Source organism: Lepidochelys kempii, chromosome 4 (genome assembly GCF_965140285.1).
Source record: "Lepidochelys kempii isolate rLepKem1 chromosome 4, rLepKem1.hap1, whole genome shotgun sequence".
NCBI classification, from domain to species: Eukaryota; Metazoa; Chordata; order Testudines; family Cheloniidae; genus Lepidochelys; species Lepidochelys kempii.
Genome location: NC_136383.1, coordinates 96532543 through 96556151, shown reverse-complemented (window position 1 = coordinate 96556151; position 23609 = coordinate 96532543). Strand labels below are relative to the sequence as shown.

Below are 23609 nucleotides of genomic sequence, written 5' to 3'. Positions count from 1 at the left end.
CACATCACATAGCTGGTGTGAACCAACTGGGTTTTAAACTCATTATCTCTGCATGAAACAAAGAAAATATTTCTCCAAGTAAACCAATCAGCATGGGAGAACTGAGGAAGAATCTGACAAATTACTTTTTCAGGGTCTGCCTTTATTGTTTCTGAAATACAAAGCAAAAAATAATACACCTAAAACATTTCACAAGTAGGTGATACATTGAATAGGGAATGTATTCAAATTAAATACTTCGTTTCGTAAGACAAACTGTTTTTTTAAAATGTACTAAACCATTTTAAAACATTTTCCTGATAATGCTGTTACCCACATTTATCATATATCAGCTTTTATTTGAAATTTAGTTGCCTAAACTGAGAAATTGAGTTTCACAACTTTATTTAACTGCATGAAAAATGAATCTAAGAAACTACTGTAAAAATAAGTGCAAACAAAGTACAGTTTGGTCACTTCTGGCCCATACTCTGCACTGGGATACATTTATTTGCACTGTTAGGCAGAGCAAAGTGAAAAGATCCCACACAAATGGGTAGCAGAGAAGTCCACTTGCGGAGGGGAATTTCCTGTTGGCATAAAGCCTGGGGAGCCAGCAGAGGGGCATAAGGGATGTGCGAGAGGATGAGAGGGTGTGGCAGGACAGGTGGGCTGAGGGGTTGAGGATGTGGTGGAGCAAAGCAGAGCTACATCCATTTTCCACTAGCATACAGTCCCTGAGCAGGTTAAAAGCAATGGTTAAACATTCAGATACAGCTTCCATTGTTGCTATCCTGGTGGTGAATTACAGGTCCCATTTATCAGTGTAAATAAGATTCTGAAGGGGAGAGAACATTGAAGGATCTCCTTCCCTCTCTCCTGCTTTAGGTGCCTGATAGGGCTGTAGAATGCAAAGGGTATGTCTACACAGCAAAGAAAAACCTGCAGCTGGCCCATGCCAACCAAGTTGGGCTTGTGGGGCTTGGGCTGCAGGGCTATTTCATTGCTGTGTAGACTTCCAGGCTTGGGCTGGAGCCCAGACTGTAGGATCCTGAGAGGTGGAAGGTCCGCTAGTTGCAGGTCCACACTCCTGACAATGCCTCCTCTTCTGAGAGTGCATCCCAGGGGCCCTAGGGCCAGGCTTGTCAGGATATATTTCATGCATCTCCTATTGCAGGTCTGGGATGTGAATATTTTCTACTGGTTCCCAGGATCGTTCGTCATGACTGTAAACCCCCCAGTCCACTATGTATATGTACAAGATGGGGGGTTCTATATCCAGAAGCCTTAGAAACTTCTGCCACAAACAGGAGACAAACAGAGCCCTGGTCTGACGCAATACACACTGGAAATCTGTGAAAACAAAAGCATTCTCTAAGACAAGGTGAGCCATTTCCATGGTAGTAGGGACAGTGCAGCACAGGACAAGGTGTGCTATCTTGGTGAAAAGATTGACTTAGATTGCTGTGCCCCTGAGAGCGTGGCAGCTACACGATTGAAGTCCCTGGTCACAGTGACCTATAGCTGAAATGGGACAGGCAGGGGCTGGAGAAGCCAAGTGATTTAAAGCATGGGTTCTTGATTTGGGCACAAAGATTGCAGAATCTCATATAGTTCGTGACAGACATGCATAGGCCAAGCCACCAGAAAGTCCCTGACACCAAAATCCAGTCCTTCAAGTGGCTGAAGTGACGAGCTAGTCGTGAATCATGGCATAACTTGAGGATATGAAGCCTGAGATGGCCCTCCAGAACATAAATAATCTGAATTTGGCCACAGATTGGGCACTGGCACCATCCAAGGCCTGGCATATCCGAGTGGTGCACAGGTCATTGAGCAACAAGGAATGGATAGATGACATCAGATTGCTGTCTATTGTCCTGTTTAAAAAATTGGATGCATTAAGAATCATGGATGGAGTTTCCCTGCCAGAGTCAATGTACTTATCCTTATGGGACAGGGTATTGGCCTTTCCATTTCATGACCCTGTGTGATAGGTGACTATCAAATCGAACTGGGCAAAGAAGAGGGACCAGCAGATCTGGCACTGGTTAAGATGCCTGGCTGTCTGGAGGTATTTCCGGTTCTCGTGAACGGTAAGGACCAGGACTGGGAACCTGGCCCTTTCTAGGAGATGATGCCATTCCTCAAAGGCTACATTGATGGTTAACAGCTCCTTGTCCTACATATTATATTTCCTCTCCACTTGAGTTAGCTTGTGTAAGTAGAAGTCACAGGGGTGCAGTCAGCCATGGGGGCCTGCTGGCTGGGACAACACCATGCCCAGAGCTAAGTTTGACATGTCGGCCTCTACTGTGTGGTTCAGTGGGTCAGGATGTGCACTCTGATGAATCTCTCTTTTAGTTGCTCCAAGGCAGATTTGGCTTCTGGTGACCAGGTGAACGAGACTCCCTTAGGCAGAAGGGCAGTCATAGTGGTAACTAAACTAGAAAACCCCTTGATAAATCACCTAGAAAAAATGATGAAATCCAGGAATTGCTATACCGTATGGATGTTCCTTTAGTGCGGCCCAGTAAGATATGGCTGTCATCTTGCCTGGGGCCATGGTTAGCCCTTTGGGATAGATGATATACTCAAGGAATTCAGTTATATCTGTTGAACTTGTTATTCAGATTTAGCATACAGATGATCTGACAGTCTCTCTAGAATGCTGATGATCATGAAGAGCTTGGTCTTCTGAAAGATGAGAATATCACCAAGGTAGATAATTAGAAAATAGACTAGCATGTCCCTGAAGATGCCATTGATGAAGTGCAGGAAAGTCGCTGGGGCATAACTAGATATTTAAAATGTCCGTAATGGGTACAGAAGGTCTCCCTTCCTAATCTGCGCCAGGCTATAAACTGTGCAGAGGTCTAACTTTGTGAAGACCTTGGTGGAGTGTAGTTATTCACAAAGCTTGTTGATAAGGGGCAGGGGATACTAGTTCCAAATGGTATCCTTGTTTAGCACCCTGTTGTCTACACAGGGCCACAGAGATCTGTCCTCCTTTACAAAGTAGATTGGTGCCCCAGAGAGCCTGTGGCTCAGGTTCTGAGAGGGAGTAGACGTGACTGAAAGGAATCTCTGCTCCTGGGTGAAGGTCAATGAGGCAGTCATAACTGTGATGATGTGGCAAAGTGTCTATATTCTTCGTATTGAGCATGTTGATGTCCTGGTATTTGCAGGTGTTGCAGAAGATGAGGGAGAAAATGCAGAGATTCCCTGTGAAATAACAGCCTCGGTCTTGGATTCTCCAAAGAGGCAAACCGAGCTGCAGAGGGCTTATGATGTGGCTAGGCTGGGGAGACAAGGCTGCTGACAGTGCAAAGAGATGATATGTATTGCACTGGTCCTCTAGCAGATATGCAGAAAGAGGGTGACAAACCAGGTCAAGCCAAGGATAACTGGAAAGTGTGGAACCTTAGAGACTAACCAATTTATTTGAGCATAAGCTTTTGTGAGCTACAGCTCACTTCATCGGATTGTAGCTCATGAAGCTTATGCTCAAATAAATTGGTTAGTCTCTAAGGTGCCACAAGTACTCCTTTTCTTTTTGCGAATACAGACTAACACGGCTGCTACTCTGAAACCTGGAAAGTGTGGGTTTTGGATGAGCCTGAAATGGAGGATTTCTTGATGACCCTGGAGGGTGGTGACCTCCAAAGGGGCAGTCTGGTGGGTAACTGGGCCCAGTGGGAGGAGCGACCCAGCAGTAGACTCCACCGAGTCTGGAAAGCTTTTATGCTGGACAAGGACCATATGTGCTTGCACAAATCCAAGTCCATGAAATTACCAGAGGCCTCTGAATCCACCAGTGCTTCCAGGTGGTAGGAGAGAGCTCTCCCATCACTGTAATAAAACTACCGCCGTGAGGGGAATAGCTCCCAGCGCTGTAGCACTGTCTACACTGCCACTTTACAGTGCTGAAGCTTGCAGCGCTCGGGGGGGGGGGGGTTCACACCCCTGAGTGAAGAAAGTTTCAGTGCTGTAAGTGGCAGTGTAAGTGTGTAACAGACCTTGTAACACAGGATAAACACGACAGCTGCCGTTTACCTTCCTAACATTGAAGTATCATAGTTCTGTTTTCTCGTATAGTGCAATATGAACTTTACCTGGCTCCATCTGAACTTGAATTGAACCTGAATATTGATTAATTTTAGCTTCATACATAAAGTTATATACAAAAAATGTTAGTCTGCAGTAGCCACATTACCTGCTGTTTTAAGGGAATAGAATGAAAGTCTGATTCAGTAAAGAAAGCTGCTGCCCCAAAGATCCATCATTTATGTGGCAATTTTTTATATGTTTTCATTCTAAAATAGGGGGTTTTTTGGGCTTGCTAATGAGCACTTGAGGATTTGATTTAGCTTCTTGGAATGGCTGCCACTTGCTGTTAGAATGTTAATCTGTCTAAACCCCCATTCAGCTCCACTTGTTTGGAAGTCAATCACCAGGAGTCTGCATTTCAAAGAGATGCCAGTTAATGCAGTCACAACAGAAGAGATGTTTTGGGACAACTCCCACAGCTCAGGGTAATCAGAAACCCGGGCCATTAGTCAGTAAACAGGTTTGTGTTGGTTTCTAAGAATGAACAAAAACTGAAGTAATCAAGACTGGGAGCAAATGCTGGGAAGGCAGGGGACTGCTTAACTGCAAACTTCTTATAAATCATGAAAGGGGTTCTACATTTGCATACTGCACTCACTTGGCATAGCCTCCTCCAGGGACTAGCCCTGAGGGTAATGACACATTGGCAAGGTCAGTGTAGATGTGCTAGGGTGCTGGAGAAAGATGGGACTTTAGGGTGTCAGAGGCAACTGATGGATATTATTTGGCTTTTCAGAATTAGACAGCTGATTTCTTTTGCAGTCTGCTGGCAGTTTCCTAGCCCTTGCTTAGAGGGGTAGACAACATGATGTGTTATTTCACAAAACCCCTTGCTAATGATATTCTCAGAAGTCCTCTGTGATACCCAAGGTAGTTTATGTGGACGGTGAACTGTACCTATATAACTTTTTGGTCATCCCATAACGCTGTTTGTAATGTCTATTTTTTAGCTTCCTTAGCATGTTCAAAAACCCCAGAGCCAGCTCTCTACAGCCCCAAGCAGCTGCCAGTGTTTGAAAAGGCCAGAAAGGAGTGAAGTGCTCCACTGTTGTTGGCCCTGTGGGAGGGAACAGAGGGAATAGTTACAGAGGGACCCTTTAACTATTAGTCACTCCTAGGCATGGTTACACAACCATTACGTGAACTTTCTGTGTTTAGCCAAGGGCATACCCTTGTTTATACTTATGTCACATTTCTGCCAGCAACCCTGCCACACCTCCAGCAATTAGGTGGATATCAAATGCACCTACTCCAGTGATTAATGGCAAACTGCAAATTACTCCCTCCAGGATTATTGAGGGAGAGGGGAAAGGGATACAAACATACAACTTTCCTATCTGAACGTACATTTTCTTTTAGAAAAAATGTGTCCTTCTCAATTCTATGGTAATCAGCTGCATGTCAAGCAAAGGAGGGGGAGTTGAGAGGGAGATTCCTGAGGAAACTACAAGGAGCTACCCATAGCGGTTCTCAAATTGTGGGTTGGGACCCCAAAGTGGGTTGTAAAATGGGGTTTCCAGGGCTGGTGTTAGACTTCTTGGGCCCCGGGGCCAAAGCCTGAGCCCCGCCACCCAGGACCAAAGCCAAAGACCAAGCCCCACTGCCTGGGGCAGCAGGGATCAGGTTGCAGACCCCCATACCCAGAGCTGAAGCCCTTGGGCTTTGGCCACTCCCTCCCACCCAGGGTGATGGGGCTCGGGTAGGCTCAGGCTTTGGTCGTCCCCCCTCCCAGGGTCGTGCATTAATTTTTGTTTTCAGCAGGGGGTTGCGGTGCAATGAAGTTTGAGAACCGCTGCAGTGCTAAAGCAATTCAATAGGAGAACTGTTCTCCTACATCTGATGTAGAGAGGCAGATTATTTGTGACCTCAGAGTGGAAGCTGGGAACTTTTTGAGTTCTGATCCTGGCTTTGCCTCTGACAAACTGTGTGACACTGGGCCAGGGGAAGCGAGTTGTATGGACCCGTGGTGCCCGGGCTCCAGCAATATTCAGGGCCCAGGGGCCCAGCTCCACCAATGTTTGGGGCCGGGTCTCTACCCCGGCCCCACCTGCCACCCCCTCACACCTCCCCCGAGTGTCCCCTGGCACCCACTTGCTGCCCCCACGCACCTCCCCTGGGTCCCGGAGTGTCCTGCCTCTCCCCTGCAGCTCCACACTGACTCTGCTCTCCTGGCTCCCGGCACCCCAGCCCTATGCGCTTCCTCCCAGAGCCTACACCCCTCACCCCCTCCTGCACCCCCACCCCTTGCCCCAGCCCTGAGCCTGCACCCAGCACCCAAACTCCATCCCAGACCCTGCACCCCAGACCCCATCCCCACCCAAACTTCCTCCCAGAGCCCAACCTCTCACCCCTTTTGCACCCAAACTCCCTCCCTGACCCTGCACCCTCCTGCACCCCAATCCCCTGCCCCAGCCCAGGGCCTGCACCCCAGACCTCATCCCCCAACCCAAACTCCCTCCCAGAGCCTTAGGCAGGTGGGGTGCAGAGTTGGGGGGGGCAGAACTGGGGGGGCAGATTCTGGGCACCACCAAAACTTCTACAAACCTGCCACCCCTGCACTGGGTAAGTCATTAAACCTATCAGATTCTCAACCTGTAAAATGAGCATAATAGAATTTACATGAAGTTAATCTGGCAGTGCTGTAGAAAGTTTAGTGTGCAGCATAGCATCTTTACAACATTCAAGAATGCAGGTTCGTAAGTAATCTTTTGGTTTGGATTCTGAACTGGTAAAGCCAGCATGGGGCTAAAATCTGTCTGTGGTGGAGGGTGCTGCCCAAGCTCTGAAAGTTTAAGCACAGGAGCCACTTCAAGAAGATGTGAGTGTTCAGGTCCATTTTAAGGATTGAACCTGGATCTAATATTGGAATACCCATTTGTCCTAACACTAAGAGATAAGAGCCAAAGGCTCTTGCAGGGGACTGAAGAGAAGCTCCTGAAGAGACTGTGGTAAGAATTTCATTTAGCGTATTATTTATTATTGCAATATCACCTACAAGTCTCAAACAGGTTGGGAAACCATTGTGCTAGGTGCTTGTGAAGGAGGAGGGACTCACTGCTAGATCACCTCCTTGTGGATAGACATGCATAGCTGCTTTCTCCCTGTCTGGCACCCTTGCCAACAGCTGCTTTGGTCCTATGGTGGTCCACCTTGTCCCATGACTTGTCTGTCTGGCCAGCTCACAATTTAAGTCTACCCCAGCCAGAGTAACCAGGCTTGGGAGAAGGGGTGGGGCGGGGCTTTGGACGGAGTAGGGGCAGGAAGGGGTGGGGGTAGGGGTTTGGGGAAAGGGATCAGGTGGGGGCGGGGCTGGGGCGGAGCATCCCCTGGGCCCAGAGGAAGTCGGCACCTGTGAAGTTTATAACAGCCCCTTCTGCTCTCAATTTCCTCTGTTTATAGTCCTCTCTCTGCCCCTTCTCAGGTGGGCTTCATCCTCAATCATTCTCATGCTCTCCCTCTAGGTGTAACATGGTATGTGAAATGGCCTCTAAGACCCACATTAACCCTTTTGGAGCCTGTGTGGGGTACACACCCCATCACAGTGCTATATAGACACAAAGAGTTTACAATCTAAAAAACAAGACACACCTGGTGGGTAAAAGTAAAAATGGGTGGGAGGCAGGTTGGGCTGGGGTAACAATGATAAAAGCATGGTAGTGCCCAAAGGACATGTGAGGCCTGGGGCCCCATTGTGCCAGGTAATTCCTAAGTATAACACATAGAATGACATGTTTCCTGCCAGAAACTACAATATAATTTCAAGCATGATGCACAAGTATGTGTAACAAACACTAGGAGAGAAGTGAGCAGGGAGGATGAGAAGTAACAGGAATATCATTGCACAGCTACATAGCCTAACATTGAGCAACTGGTGGTTCCTAAATGATGGTTCCAAATCATTTACAAAGCACAATATAAATAAATATCAGCAATCTCCACTGGTCCTACACCTATGTTTGTACTACTGTAACACCTAGAGTACCACCTGAGCTCAGGGCCATGTTGTACGTACACTTAGCCCTGGTCTACATTGCGGAGGGGGGTCGACCTAAGATACGCAACTTCAGCTACGCGAATAGCATAGCTGAAGTCGGCGTATCTTAGGTCGACTTACCTGGCCATGAGGACAGGAGTAAGTCGACCGCTGCTGCTCCCCTGTTGACTCCGCTTCCACCTCTCTCAAGCTGGAGTTCTGGAGTTAACGGGGAGCACGTTCGGGGATCGATTTATCACGTCTAGATGAGACGTGATAAATCAATCCCTGATAGATCGATCACTACCCGATCCGGCGGGTAGTGAAGACCTGCCCATAGCGAGAGAGTCCCAGCCCTGAAGAATTTACAATCTAAACTGACAAGACAGACACAAGAATTAAAGGATGAGGAACTGAGGCTATGTCTATACTGGCAACTGAACGACAAAACTTTTGTCTTTCAGAGATGTTATAAAAACACCACTCCAAAAGGCAAATGTTTTGCCGATGACTAGCACCAGTGTTACCAGCTCTTTGTCGGCAGGACTGCTCTCCTGCCAACAACGCTAACGCCGCTCGCTATGGGTGGAAGTTTTTGTCAGCAGACAAACAGCGGCTACACTGCGTGCCTTTTAGTGACATGGCTGTAGCAACACAGCCAAAAGCTGTGTACTGTAGACATAGCCTGAGTCAGGCCGTGTCTACACTACAGACCTTATAATGGCACAGCTGTGCCACTTTAAGATCTCCCATTTAACCGCTCTATGCCGACAGGAGAGAGCTTTACCATCGACATAATTAAAACACCCCACTGAGTGGCGGTAGCTATGTTGGCAGGACAGCATCTCCCACCGGTGCTTCTGTCGCTGTAACGTATGTCGCTCAGAGGGGTGGGGTTTTTTCACATCCCTGAGTGACATAAGTTATACTGACAAAAGTGTGAGTGTAGACAAGGCCTAAGTGACTTTCTCAAGGTTGCATAGGGAATCTTTGGCAGAACTGAGCCTAGATTTCCCAAATCCGGTACCTTAAGCACAAAACTACTTGTCCTCTTGAGTCTTTTTCAGCCATTCTCTGTCCCAAAGCAAATACACCACTGGAGCAGAGCACTTGAAAGATGAAAAGTGCCACATGTTAATATTACATTCAATTTCTAGAGTAAAAAGTGTGTGTTTAGAGCCAAACAGTTGTTCCAGCAGACAGGAACTGTTACCAAATGTACGTGAAATGCCAAGTCCCTTTGAAGTCCCTATAACCAGCAGTGGCCTGATCAGATTGAGACTGTCATGGAAAGCAGCCAACAAATGTCCTTCTTGTCCAGGGTGTTGCCAGGATTGTTCCAGGAGCAAGACATTTCCAGCAATGAGGTTTTGTTGGAAAAAGAAAGAGCGTAGACTGCAGCTACTAAGCTTAGCTAATGTGGTTTGCTTGCTTTGCTTTGTGATGCTGAAAATCTGTTCTTTGTAATGTTACGCTCACATTCATATGCTATGGCAAAGAACATGGTTTTGACATGCGAGACAAATGAGTGCCGAGTCTATTTGTTATACTGATGTTTTGTGAAAGGAGAGAGAGACAGTAGTCATATAAACAAATATACATGAAACCCCTCTTCATTCAAGGTAATGTGATTTTAATTATAGTGTCATGCAAGGATAAAGCCAGAGACTTAAGGAAGCACTGTGATTCTAAGCTGCTGTAGCCAGGCACACATTTATGTCTGGAGAAATTACTCTTTGGACTGACATTTCTCATCATGCTTATAGTCAGCTAACAGGCAGTTTAAAAAGAGTTTATCAATTTCTGTCTGACTTGAGTTTTCTGAAGATGAAAATGTTTTTTGCCAGTTAAGAAATATTCAGATGGCACAGTAGCCAAAAAATCTGTGGCTATACAGTTCCACGCAAAGCCTCTCTGTGCAGTGAGCCTCTGTCTGGCCTCTGAGATGTGCAGGAGACATGGACCCTCTGTGCAACATTTTAAAATCATCTCCCCAGCCAATGAAATAGAACCACATTAATTCCACTACAGGCAGGCCCTCCACAGCTGGGGAAGGATAATTAAAAAATAGATATATTTCAGGCTGCTTCAAACTTGCCGTGGATTTAGTATGCAATGAAAATCAGGCATGTATAAAGAAACTTTGTTTGAAAGTGCTTGAAAGTATCATCCTGTCTGTTGTAGCCTGGTTCTTTTAGCAAAGGAATTTAATGTTTACAAAAATTGATAAATTTGATTGCCTCCAAATTTCACCATTGGCTCCATCGTATATAACGGGCAAAACGAAACCACCAGATCCATACACCCCTACTCTTTAGTGGTGCAAAATATAAACAGATCATAGCAGGTCAGGTCCATGAAAAATAACTTCTGTTAGCCAAAGTAAAAATGAATCCTACATTCCTACATCTACAAGAATTCTTACCTTCCACCTCTTTAAAGAGCCTGATTCAAAGTACATCAATGGAAAGACCCAATTCACATTGGGTAAGGCCCAGAAGACTCCTGGATCATTTGGTGTCTTTTCAGTCTCTCTCGGGAATTAACAGTGGGGCACCCGTTAATCTTTCAAGTTGTCTCAAAAAGGAGAAATGTAAACTCCAGCTCTCTTAGGCTATCCAGGATGTACCCGATTTTTAGGAGTTCAGTCTGTCACAAATTTGGTCTTTCAGTATTTTTGCATTACAGCAAAGCCTTGTTTAACTGAACTCCAATTAACTGAAATATAATAGTTTCCTGTGAATGATAGCTGTCAATGACTTGATTTAAGCTGTAAGCTGATCTGGAATTTATTTAATAAAATTTCTATTTGCAGAAAACTGCTGGGTAAGCCTACTTATTTGTTTAATACCACCCTATAGCTAAAATCACAATAATAATGCAGGTTTCAGAGTAGCAGCCGTGTTAGTCTGTATCCGCAAAAAGAAAAGGAGTACTTGTGGCACCTTAGAGACTAATACACTTATCTGAGCATAAGCTTTCGTGAGCCACAGCCCACTTCATCGGATGCATCCGATGAAGTGAGCTGGTAGCTCATGAAAGCTTATGCTCAAATAAATGTGTTAGTTTCTAAGGTGCCACAAGTACTCCTTTTCTTTTTGCGAATAATCATGCAGAGTTGTTCATATATGCAACTGTGAAGATTTACAAAAAGAATTGTACCAGTATGAAACTGGGGTAAACAGCACTGGTACAAGTCTCACTTTACACAAATGCACTACATCCACACTAGCGGTTTGTACCAGCTTAGCAGCACCAGGGCTAAAAACCCAGTGCAGACAAGCCCTGACATTCATCAGGTTCTGTAATTTGCTCCCTGCACTCTTTGTACCATCCCTATCTCAATTGCCTGGAAAAATAGGCAGGTTTGCAATGTGCCTGAGAGTCAAGATGCTGGGATTCTATTGATCAATGGGGAAAGAGTGTTCCAAAGCTCCAGTTTACTGAAGATGTCCCACTTCCAGCCCCCTCCTGCTTAAACTTAGTGTCTTGTTAGCTCAAACTGATCTTGTTATCTTCTCTCTTTCTGTAGCACCAGCATTGTAGTAACTGGAAGCTGATCTCATCTACAATGGCATTGCATGAGGAGAGAGGCAATCTCAAAGGTAAATACTTCTATAACCTTTCCCCATGCATTCTAGTCCATCTTCCTGAAAATTTGGGCCAAATCCTGGCCTTTACTCTAGTGGGAAACAAAAACAGAGTGGTGTCACACCAGCTGCAAGTAAATTTCCAGAGATTTATAAGACATACCCCATGCTTCTTTTCTCCCAATGGTTACTGATTATTTACTATCAACTAACAAGTTATATTGACAGGGAGCTTTATTACTACAGTACTTCTGACTCTCAAAACTGTAAGCTAAGTAAAAACAGCAATAGATATATGAAAAACAGGAAAAAGCATAGTTATTCCAGAAGGACACTTAATAGGAAGGAAAAATTATAAATCCTCTTCTTCGAAATAAACCCTTGCTTGTAGAGTATGCAGTACTGTGCACAGCAGCAAGTCTAGACTCTTGCACAATCTGACATCACACCAGTGTGTCTATGTGGATGATAGAGCCAGCCCAGCAATTGCTCTTCCTTCCCAGGAATGGTTCCAGTCTTCTCTTTCCTCAGGGCCAAAAAGGCAATCGATGTTCTCCCCACCATCCTTGTGAATAGGTGCACACTTCCTCTGCTTGAAGTCAAACTTGCAACTACATTTGAGCACCTCTGAGCTCACAGCCATACTACCAACTGATGTTGTCAATTACCCAAGTTAGAAAACAGGCCTCCTCTGAAACTGGGATTCCTGGTTTGAAGAGTGGCTTTCTGCTGACCACAGGGCCGCAGCACTTGCCTAGAAATCAAAACGCAAGCACAAGGAAAAATAAAAGTTTTACGCACTTAAGCTCTTTTCAGTGCAGCTATTTAATATCTTTACATTAATATGCTGTGTAGATGAGGATATAGGCTGATACAAAATTGAGAGCAGGACTCCCCCTGAATTTTCAAAACAGGTATTACAGCTACTCTTTTATTTTCTCTATGGCCTGGTCTACACTGGGGGAGGAGGGAGGGGGAGTGTCGATTTAAGTTACGCAACTTCAGCTCCATGAATAACGTAGCTGAAGTCGACATACTTAGATCTACTCACCGCGGTGTCTTCACTGCAGTGAGTCAACAGCTTACGCTCCCCCGTTGACTCCGCCTGTGCCACTTGCCCTGGTGGAGCACAGGAGTCGACAGGAGAGCGCTCGGGGGGGGTCGATTTATCATGTCTCTAGATGTGATAAATCAACCCCTGCTGGATCGATTGCTGCCTGCCGATGCGGCAGGTAGTATAGAATCATAGAATATCAGGGTTGGAAGGGACCTCAGGAGGTCATCTAGTCCAACCCCCTGCTCAAAGCAGGACCAATCCCCAACATACTCTATAACAACAAATGGTCTCTCAGTAGAAGTTGCCAACATACTTCTCAACAGAAGCTCAACTCTGATAGTGTAGAGTGGGACTTGGAGAACACCAGGTCCCTTGTTCAAATGTATTAGAAAGCAATGTCTTTGAAAATTACTGTACAGCTGTTTTAAGGCAAGCTCTATAATTTTTAAATTGAGGATTAATTTAATAGTGATCTGCAGAAGAAATATACTCAGAAACCTCAGGTTACAAGTGATTAACATCATCTTCCAAATAATAAATCACAATGTATATTATTGATATAACTCTTCTGGATGACACTATAATCAAAACTGAGGCCTTGACTACTATACAAAATTAAGTCGACTTAAGTTAAATCGATAAACAGCCAGTGGAGTAATTAAAGCAGTGGTTCATGTGCACATTGTGTTCCTTCTGTTGGTGTTGCATGTCCTCACCAGGAGCGCTTCCACTGACTGAAGTGGGACCTTGTGGGGCACTGACTCCTGAAGCCCCTCTGCCCTGGGCCTCACAGCTGGAGCTCACACACCCCACCCCACCCCACCTACCCTGGGGCTGACAGCCAACGGGCAATGTAAGTCAGTGCTACTCAAAGTGGTGGTGCGCGGACCAGTGCCGGTCTGCGAGCCATTGGCTGCCAGTCTGCGCGCACATTAGAAAAAAAAAATTGCCAGTCCCCCACATCAGATAGCTTGAGAAGCACTGATGTAAGTAACGCACTGTCTACACAGACACTGCGTCACCCTAACTATGTTGACCTAAGCACTATGCCTCTCACAGAGGTGGGGTTATTAAGTCAATGTAGTGGGCGACTTACATGGGGGGGAAGGGGCGGGGAGCACCAATGTAGTGTAGACACTGACAGAGTTAAGTTGACTTAAGCTGCCTTACATTCACCTAACTCTGTAGTGTAGACCAGTCCCAAGAATGCTGTGTTCCTTTTCCCATCACAAATGCACCATGTGTACATTGCACTGTACTCTGTTTGGCTTTCCTGCAAGACTTCAGGGGGAGGAATAAAACAATAATTCCAGACCAGTTATGAGCCTGATTCTGCAGCCCCTCTGTATGTTAAAGGCCCATTGAGCTCCATGGGAGTTCAGCTTGTGCAGGAGTTATGGAATGCATCTGTAAATGTACAACATTAAAAGTATATGGTAATTATTGAAAATTATTATAAAACTGAAAGGAGAAGGAGGTGTAGCCTTGTGGCCTGACCACAGGGGTGGAAGCCAGAAACCCCCGATTTCTAATCCTAGCTGAGTCAGTTCTGACACAGTTTTCCTTTGAGACTTTGCAACATCTTGCCTCTTGGTCTCAGTTTCTCCATCTGAGAATGGGTATAGTAATACTCACCTGCCTCAGGATACTGTGAAAGTTAGTTAGGGAGAGATTGTGACTAGGCCAACACACATCCACAGTGGAGTAAAAAGCCCTCTACCCGGGCTACCCAGACGTTGGGTGCAGGTGCACGGGAGTAAGCAGAGCTACATGCCTGCTTTATACTCTCCCTGGAGCAAGAGGGCAAGGAAAATGATGTATTATGGGTAAATGTTTTAGTTCTCTAAATGTGTGGATGGGATGGGCATCATTATTAAATGAGGAAGAAGGGCAGGATAGAGAGAGGGAAGGAGAGGAGGTTTCGGGCAACAAAAAGGTAAAAAAAGTTTTACGAGAAATAACGCATGCATACACCCACCTGAGCTTCCTTCCCTTTTATCACTGGACTCATATGAGCTCCCCTGGTCCTTAGCAGGGCTTGCACAGTCTCTTTTCCCAACAGGTCGAGGATATCCAGGACTTCTTTCCTGTTCCAGGCAGGAGCATGTCTAGTAGCTCTGTGAATGTGCAAGTGGCATGGATGGATGCTCACAAAGGTGGGCTAGTTGGTGTAGTGTAGACCAGGCCTTACACTCTCCCTGGAGCAGGAAGCCAGGAATCAGCAGGGTACTGGCCTCCAAGAGCCAGCATGGTTAGGAGAAATAAGATGGAGCTGGAGGGGAACTGGCTCTTTTCTTCCGTGTTGCTGCTAGTGCTGTACCTTACTATGGACTGCATCCCTGAGATACAATTTAGTCCTTAATGTTTCTAAAGTACTTCAGAAGGACCTGCTGCCACTCCCATTGAAGTCAAAGGAATTGGGATAAATCCACAAGTTCAGAAGATTGCTATTCACAGGGACTGAAATGAAAGTGGAGAAGCTTAGTCTCAGATCCACAAAGGGACTCAGGTGACCAACTCCCAGATTTAGGCACCTAAATCCCAGTCTTAGACTCCACTGCGATCCACAAAACTCCCATTTGGCTGCTGACTAACTCTGTATGTGCCTAATTTCACTCAGAGCCTAAATTTTCAGGATCAAAGTTCCCTAGGCACCTATGTTGCGGTCTCACTCTAGGCATCTGAAAACCTATCTCATGCCTAAGCCCCAGTGCAATCTACAAATCAGGGGAAGATAAGCAGATCCATTAGGTATGCTCGGAGCAGGTCTATTGGATCAGGCGTCATTAAAAATCCAGCTAAGGGAGGTGGTGATGTCATCCAATTTATAAATTTTAACCCAGTGGTTAGCATACTCACCTAGGATGTGGGAGACCTAGGGTTGAATTTTCCCTTCTGCCTGAGGGGGAGAAAGGAAACCCCAGGTCAAATCCTATCTCTAAGGGGACCACACCTACGACTGAACTATGGGATACTTTCATGTGGGGCTCCCTCACTCTCGCTCCTGTTGAAGCTGTTCCACCGGGTATAAATAATTAAATAGTCACTAGAGCAGGAAGACTGGACCCTGGGTCTCCCACAGCACCAGGAGGATACTCTAAGTAATTCTCACTTTTTTTCTTTGGCCCAATGGCTACTTAAGGATTTATACATAGTGGAACAGCTTCAATAGACAAGATTGAGGGAAATCTATATCAAAATGTTCCATAGCTCAGTGGTTAGACCACACTCCTGAGAGGTGGGAGACCCCTCCTCAAATCCTTTCTCACCTGCAAGCAGAGGGGGGAATTCCTATATCCTGGGTGAGTGCTCTGACCCCTGGGCTAAAAGTCATCAAGTGAGTGACAGCATTTTCTCCTCCAGCTGTTTTGCATGGAGTGAGGCAGGCTCCTCACTCATTTGCATAAGAAAAGACTTAGTTGCCTAAGGCTCCTGACTCCAGGAGAAGGGCTCCTGGCTGTGGATTGCAAGCAGAGACAGGCGTCTCCCTGCAGCCCAGGCTTAGGCGCATAACTCTGTGAGATAGGTAGGGCTTAGGACCTCCCACTCTCATTGGTATCTCCCATTGGCTAGTTTAGGAGGATCCCCACCTACCATGCTGACTTTTGTGGATCCCATTCTAAGGTGCCTGTCTCTTTCTGTGCATTGAATAAGGGAGCTAAGGCACCTAACTCAGGCTTTGTGGATCCCAGTGTTGCGCCAATGTTTTTCTAGGCACCTATAAGTGAGGCATTGCAACATACAGAGGTGCCAGAACAGGGTAGGCCAGGGGGCCCATGGCCCCATCACTTTGGGGAGAGGGGCCTGAGAGGAGCGACTGGAGTGGGGGCAGGGCCTCAGAGGAAGAGGTGGCATGCGGGGGGCTGGGGTCACAGTTCGGGTGCCAATGACCCCCTTTTAGGGACTTTGTCGCCCCTGGCAACATCTAAGTCCCTTTATGGATTAGGGCCTGAATTTTTTTAATTTATAGAAAGATTTACTGTGAACAACTTTTTTATTCTTTGCAGGTGCAGAGTACATTTATAGCCAACATGCCACTCCCATAAAACACACCAACTACATAGTGCTGAAATATGGCTGCCATGAACAGGTGTGATCTGATGGAACAGGTAAATAAAAGTTCAATAAAACCTTTTTGTCTCAGTGAGCCTAGTTAGCAATGAGTTTTTGGGTAAGTTCCTGGTCCTTGGTAGAGGAGTTGAAGGAGACCTAGAGATGTAAGAAATCTGGAGGGTCTTTTTGATTTTATTTACTTTCATATTTTTAAAATGTTTCAAAGCATTGACAGGATATCTGTCACCTAACCTCTCCAAATATTAAAATTATTACAGCCACACAAACAAAACACACCTATAATACCAATAAATGTTACTTTTCTTTTCCAGTGCTCTGAACTTCTTGGGGCTATTCCATGAGCTAAACAATGTGTTTACATTTGTAAAGAAGGGAATTATACTAAATTAAAAACTCTCTCTATATGTAAGTTATAGATTCAAGGGTTATATTATAGGGTAGGGCTAAACAAAACTTTCTCTGTCAACTTTTTTCAAATGGAAAATTGGGGTTTCAACCAAATGAAAATTTTTTCAGAAAGTATCTGCTGTCCTCAGACTTTAAATTTTTCACTGAAAAACCAAAAACCTGAAAACCAAAGCCAAAATTTTTTGGGTTTTGCCTGAAAATGTTTTGGTTTTTCAATAAAAAGTTAAAAATATATATTTTCTAGAAAATATTTCATAGTGCATTACAGTGAGCGATTTTAAAAAATGAGACAATGCTTTCCAGAGGTAGGTGGAATTCTTATCCTGACATGAAAGGAAACAAGGACAGGGTCTGTCTTGTGGTTAAAAATCTGAACAAGGAGTCTGGCACTCTATGGTCTGTACCCCTCTCTATCACAGTGTTCTTTTGTGACCTTCAGGAAGTCAGCTGACCTCTCTGTGCCTTGGTTTTCCCATCTTGAAAATGGGGGTAAATACAGGGCTGTTGTGAGGTTCAGTATGTTGAGATTCTTGGATAGAAATCTGCTATATAATGCAGAATTTTGAAATTTTTTGATGAAAATAATTGCATATATTTTTTGCAAAAAAATTATCCCATTTTTGATCAGCCCTACTCTGAGTCCAAAGCATTAGACAAAATACAAGTAGAAAGCTCAGTCCTCAGTTGTGAATTCTGTTTTTGTGCTGCTGAGGCAGTGCAGAGCAGCCAGAAAGCTGACCTAAAAATGACAGCCAAGGATTCCCCCCATCACAAGGGAATCCTTGCATGGCACAAAGCTGACATAGCTGGCTCTATACCACACCCTTTCCTGGTACAGAAGTTTTTTGGGGAAGGGGTAGAGGTATGACAAGATTCTTTATGCTCCAGATCAATTGCCACAGCTGCTGACTTTAGGTAGTGTAACTTAGAGCAGCCCTGAAGCTGCTCTAAATTATGCTGAGAGTCTTTTCAGCCCCCCATTTGGCCTAGAATCATGAGCAGAAAGGTGGCGGGGAGCACCCCTTTCACCCTCTCCTGCATATTATTGAACCGAGACAGAGCAGATTTAAGAACTGTACTTTAAAAGCAATAAAACAGAAATTCATATACCCAATTGTACGTAGAAGACAGGTCTAAGGAATGAAGAGAAAATTAAGTCAGAATGGGTCAAATTCTGTTATCATAATTTCATTATCTTTATTTCATTGGAAGCACACCACATTTACACCAGCATAACTGAGGTCAGACTTTGGCCTTCTGAATTCAGGATGCATTCTGCCTGATACTTTAAACTCTGTTAGAAATCTGGTTCTTTTCCAAGCATTTGAAATACTAGGATATAGTAATAATATTGATCACTCTCGCTCTTTCTTCTTTCTCTGAACCATGGACAATGGCTTTTTCATGTGATCTTAGGACATTTAAGGAAGTTGTTCACAAATGTTAGGGAGGAATCTGTTGAGCTTTGATTATGGCAATTTATGTAATACAGATCTTCCATTTCACTAACATCGTGTCTCAAATGATTAACAAACACATGAGAGCCAGCCCTGAGGTCTTCTGGTGACTCTATGTGCTTCCCAGCAGTGAAACATTTGAATTTGATTCCCCAGCCACACACCCTCACCTTAGAGGCAGTGTGCTCAGCCTCTTGGGCAAGGAATGTGTCTCATTGCTCACATGATACACACAGTGGAAATATGGGAGGGTCCCTTCCTTAGTCAGCCCTCCTCACTCACCCCATTGCATGAGATGTTTGCAGATGCAATTGGGTGCCTTTAGCAGCCCAGTCTTGCATCTCAACAGCAGCTGTAAATTGGTAAATTCCCAGTTCTATTATAAGGCTTCAAATCAGGGCACTGGAGAAATGCGGAGAACATTAACATAAGAATGAGTCTGACTTTGTAATACTTCACAGCAGTGTACACAGGAACAGGCAGAAACACTTAGTAACTTATCAGGATCAACTACTTTAGGGATCCCTAGGTCCCCATTAGTAATAGTTGCAAAATTTCTTGTTACAAACATAGGAGAAAAGTAGAGGGATGCTTCATGTAACTTAGGTTTATTTGTCAGAGAGCAAGGCTCTGTGAGTAAAACAGCAAACTGGTGATTGTCCTAATGCTTCAAACAAGCTAGAGGCCAGATTTGCTAAAGCTGGCAGAGGGCAGTGCAAATTTCACCACCTTACACCAGCAGTACCCCCTTTACACCATGAGACATTTAACCCTTGCACAGGCAGTTGGTGTTTCTACTGTCATCCTCCCACACGCTCTCTGCGGAAGATTAAGAATAGCTTTAAGTTCCACTAAAGGCTCTTTAGATGCTCTGCCAAATAGCCACTGAGGAGATGAATGGATTCTTCCTTTTTTGCCTCCTTTCCTTCCAGCTCTAGCCACTTTTGGATGGTACTGGCCTTCTGAATCTCCCACCTCCACAGGAGGAAGGCTGCAGCTTTTTGTGCCCTCACAACGTCTTCCTTTGGAGTTTCCACCAGCAAGATCTATGCTGGAGTTTACATCTGCAGAAGTCATCATGTGGTGCTGCAACCATCCTCTTGGCCAACAGTGTGGGGATTGAACTGGAGACTTCTAAAGCAAAAAAAGCAGCTACGGCTGGTGCCAGGGCTGTGTGTGTTACAGCTGTACCAGCTCTGCAGAGGCTGCAGACTTATTTAACCTCTGCAGAGCTGGTACAGCTGTAACACACACTTACCAGTAGCTTACACTGCCTCTGTGGCTCGAACTGGTTTCCGCCACAGCTTGTATGAAAAACTGCTGCAAAGACTGTTCAAAAACAGTAGTGCATAATCTTGTGCTCCTGACATGGCATAGACAGTGTAGTTGTGCAGGTAGACAAGGGAGGGGGCCCATGGGAGTACAGCATTGCCATAAAGAGAGGTTGAGGATTAAGGAGGGCACAAGCTGCCTGGGAACACCAAGCAAATGTAACCTCCTATAAACAAAAGCACTTAGTGGCATATGCAGGCAGATAGAAGGGATGTGATGGGGATAGGAATGAGGGAGAACAGGAACAACAACGGGAAACCAGGACACTCACCCAAGCACAGAACAAACCAGCCAGCACCTACTTCTGTGTTTGCTTTGGGACTGTATGAGGTAAAGGGAAGTGCTTTATGCTTGGTCTCATATCTTGCTAAAAGTATCACAAAAGTACTCTCAAACATATTTTAATTGTTGTTGCCACTCCTCCAATTCACATCCTAGCTTTTCCAACATTAGAAAGGTGTGGTAGGCCAGTTTCATATTAGAGAAGGAAGAAAGGCACTTTTTAATACAAAATAGTCACAAAAAGTCTGAAAGTTCAGTACAAAGCATTGCCGCTAGGTGTGTTTTGTGATTTTTTTATTTAATAATCAGTACAGTTACAATGACCAGTGCTAAGCCAGAAGGCCTTTAAACACATGAATGTGCACAAGTGTGTGTGTCTGTGTGTGTAATGCTTTAAGGAATGTATAAATGACTTGAATCGCTTTCAAGGACACGACTACCTTTTTGATCAAAGCCATCATTGTACATCTCATTATGACAAAGCAAAGTGCAAGTACCAGATCACAAGACTAACTTTCTCTGTAAGTAATTTGAGGACAGGTGTACATAAATTTTAAAACAAAAAACAAAAAACTGGCAGACATTTAAATTGTGCAGTTTACTTTGAAAACATTAATGTTTGACTTATCTTGAGAAGTCTTAAGAAATAATAACTTTGATCTTAAGAATAACTTGTAATATGAGATCTGCTGCAATCCCCAGGTCAGTTATGATGCCATAAGTATAATGTCAGAAGTAAAACAAATAAACATATCACTAATTTATCTAGAAGGCACCTAATAAGCAAGGCTCATGGAAAATTGCAATAAAGATATGGTCCTGAGGTCCCTTCCAACCCTGATATTCTATGATTCTACAGTAGTTGCATATCATTTTCTGCAAAAATTGATGGGGAACTGCTACATTGGTCCCATCTCATTGATTTTTTTCCAGTAAGATGTTCTGTGCCTTCTTAAAAAGAAAAGGAGGACTTGTGGCACCTTAGAGACTAACAAATTTATTAGAGCATAAGCTTTCGTGAGCTACAGCTCACTTCATCGGATGCATACAGTGGAAAATACAGTGGGGAGATTTTATATACACAGAGAACATGAAACAATGGGTGTTACCATACAGACTATAACAAGAGTGATCAGGAAAGGTGAGCTATTACCAGCAGGAGAGCGGGCTGGGGGGGGAGGGGAGCGAGAGGCGGAACCTTTTGTAGTGATGATCAAGGTGGGCCATTTCCAGCAGTTGAAAAGAACGGGAGTGGGGGGTGGGAGGGAGAGGAATAAACAAGGGGAAATAGTTTTACTTTGTGTAATGACACATCCACTCCCAGTCTTTATTCAAAAACACTAACTCAGGAACTTATCCTTGCAACAAAGCCCGTTGCCAACTGTGTCCACATATCTATTCAGGGGACACCATTATAGGGCCTAATCACATCAGCCACATTATCAGAGGCTCGTTCACCTGCGCATCTATCAATGTGATATATGCCATCATGTGCCAGCAATGCCCCTCTGCCATGTACATTGGCCAAACTGGACAGTCTCTATGTAAAAGAATAAATGGACACAAATCAGATGTCAAGAATTATAACATTCAAAAACCAGTCGGAGAACACTTCAATCTCTTTGGTCACTTGATTACAGACCTAAAAGTGGCAATTCTTCAACAACAAAACTTCAAAAACAGACTCCAATGAGAGACTGCTGAATTGGAATTAATTTGCAAACTGGATACAATTAACTTAGGCTTGAATAAAGACTGGGAGTGGATGTGTCATTACACAAACTATTTCCCCTTGTTTATCCCCCCCCCCCCCCACACACACACTGTTCTTGTCAACTGCTGGAAATGGCCCACCTTGATTATCACTACAAAAGGTGTCCTCCCCCCTCCTGCCACCCCCCTCCCCCCCGCTCTCCTGCTGTTAATAGCTCACCTTTCCTGATCACTCTTGTTACAGTCTGTATGGTAACACCCATTGTTTCATGTTCTCTGTGTATATAAAATCTCCCCACTGTATTTTCCACTGTATGCATCTGATGAAGTGAGCTGTAGCTCACGAAAGCTTATCCTCTAATAAATTAGTTAGTCTCTAAGGTGTCACAAGTACTCCTTTTCTTTTTGTGGATACAGACTAACACGGCTGCTACTCTGAAACCTGTGCCTTCTTGTGTCCAGCTAGAAATTGGCCTGAACCAAAGCTCCAAATAGAATTACACAATATGCGTCTGAATCCAAATTGGAATGTTTTTGCTGTTCTCTATTTCAGTATTAAACCTAGACAAGATCCGTAATGCTGAGCACCCCTGAATTTTGAAAACCAGATCCAGATCCAGTTTGCTGCTGATTTACGGAACACAGAAGCAGATCCGTATAGGTAAACATTTTATGTGTTGTCACCTCAAAAACCACAATGGATTTTTAAATCCTCCCACTGTATCTATAGGCTTGGAAAGATTCAAGTGTTATTTGTTTATGAATTTTGATGGATAATATTGATATTTTGAAATCTATATATGTATATTTGTTTTGACTTACATTTTTCATAAATAACAGTGTGATGGTGTGTTCAGCCCTCACATGTCCTGAAAGGGCTAATGTATGCTAAAAGGGAAGCCAGTTTACCAGACAGGCCCCAGATGAGGGGAATAAGGTGGCTGCAGGGGTGAAAGTAAAATTGAACTCTTACCCATACGGGACTGGCTCTGCCCCCACCCCCCAGAAGGAGTGGGGCCTCGGTTGGAAGGGGCAGGGCTGGGGGGGGAGGGTCAGTGTCCCCAAGCCAGCCCATCCGCGCTGCCTGGCCCACACCGCCAGGACTCCAGCAGCGATTTAAAGGGCCCGGAGCTCTGGGCCCTTTTAAATCACCAGCCCCGGGGCAGCTGCTCCTTTTCCACCCCCCACTCCCCCGTCGGCAGCCAGGAGGGGCAAAAGGGGCAACGATGTTAAAATCATCTGGTACCGCTGGCCACTTTTTTTACCTGTTCTCCATACCCGCCCATATCGCCTTACTTTCACTCCTGGGTGGCTGACAGAATGAGGGAGCCCAGCTGAGGAGGAACAAGCCGGCTTGGGTTTATAAAAACTGGAAGCTAATAGCAGAGGGGGCTGCAGGGAAGTAGGGTGCAGTCACTCTCAGGAAGTAGGGAGGTGTGAGGCTGGCAAACTCAGAGGAGAGCCAGAAGGCATGGAAGCAGCTCAGGGAAAAAGCAGTAAGTCTAGGAGGGAACAGACCTTGGCTGCTGTCTAGAGGGTCCCTGAACTGGAACCTGGAGTAGAGGGTGGGCCTGGTTCCCCTGCCAGCCACAGGAGAAGTGGCATTATTAGGGTTGCTGACCCTCCTGGAATCA

General features: G+C 45.0%; 1 long non-coding RNA gene across 2 annotated transcripts in view; it reads left to right on the top strand.

The window, feature by feature from the left end:
• The window catches only part of LOC140910664 (uncharacterized), a 96115-nt gene extending 73395 nt beyond the window's left edge, over positions 1-22720 (top strand). Inside the window, exons 2-4 of one of the 2 annotated variants that reach the window (XR_012158686.1) lie at positions 11595-11667; positions 16717-16818; positions 22529-22720. This is a non-coding gene — a long non-coding RNA (uncharacterized LOC140910664). Of the gene's footprint in view, positions 1-11594; positions 11668-16716; positions 16819-19580; positions 19812-22528 lie in introns of those variants that run through there. The other variant, XR_012158687.2, reaches the window with a different exon arrangement.
• Positions 22721-23609: the final 889 nt, after the last annotated feature.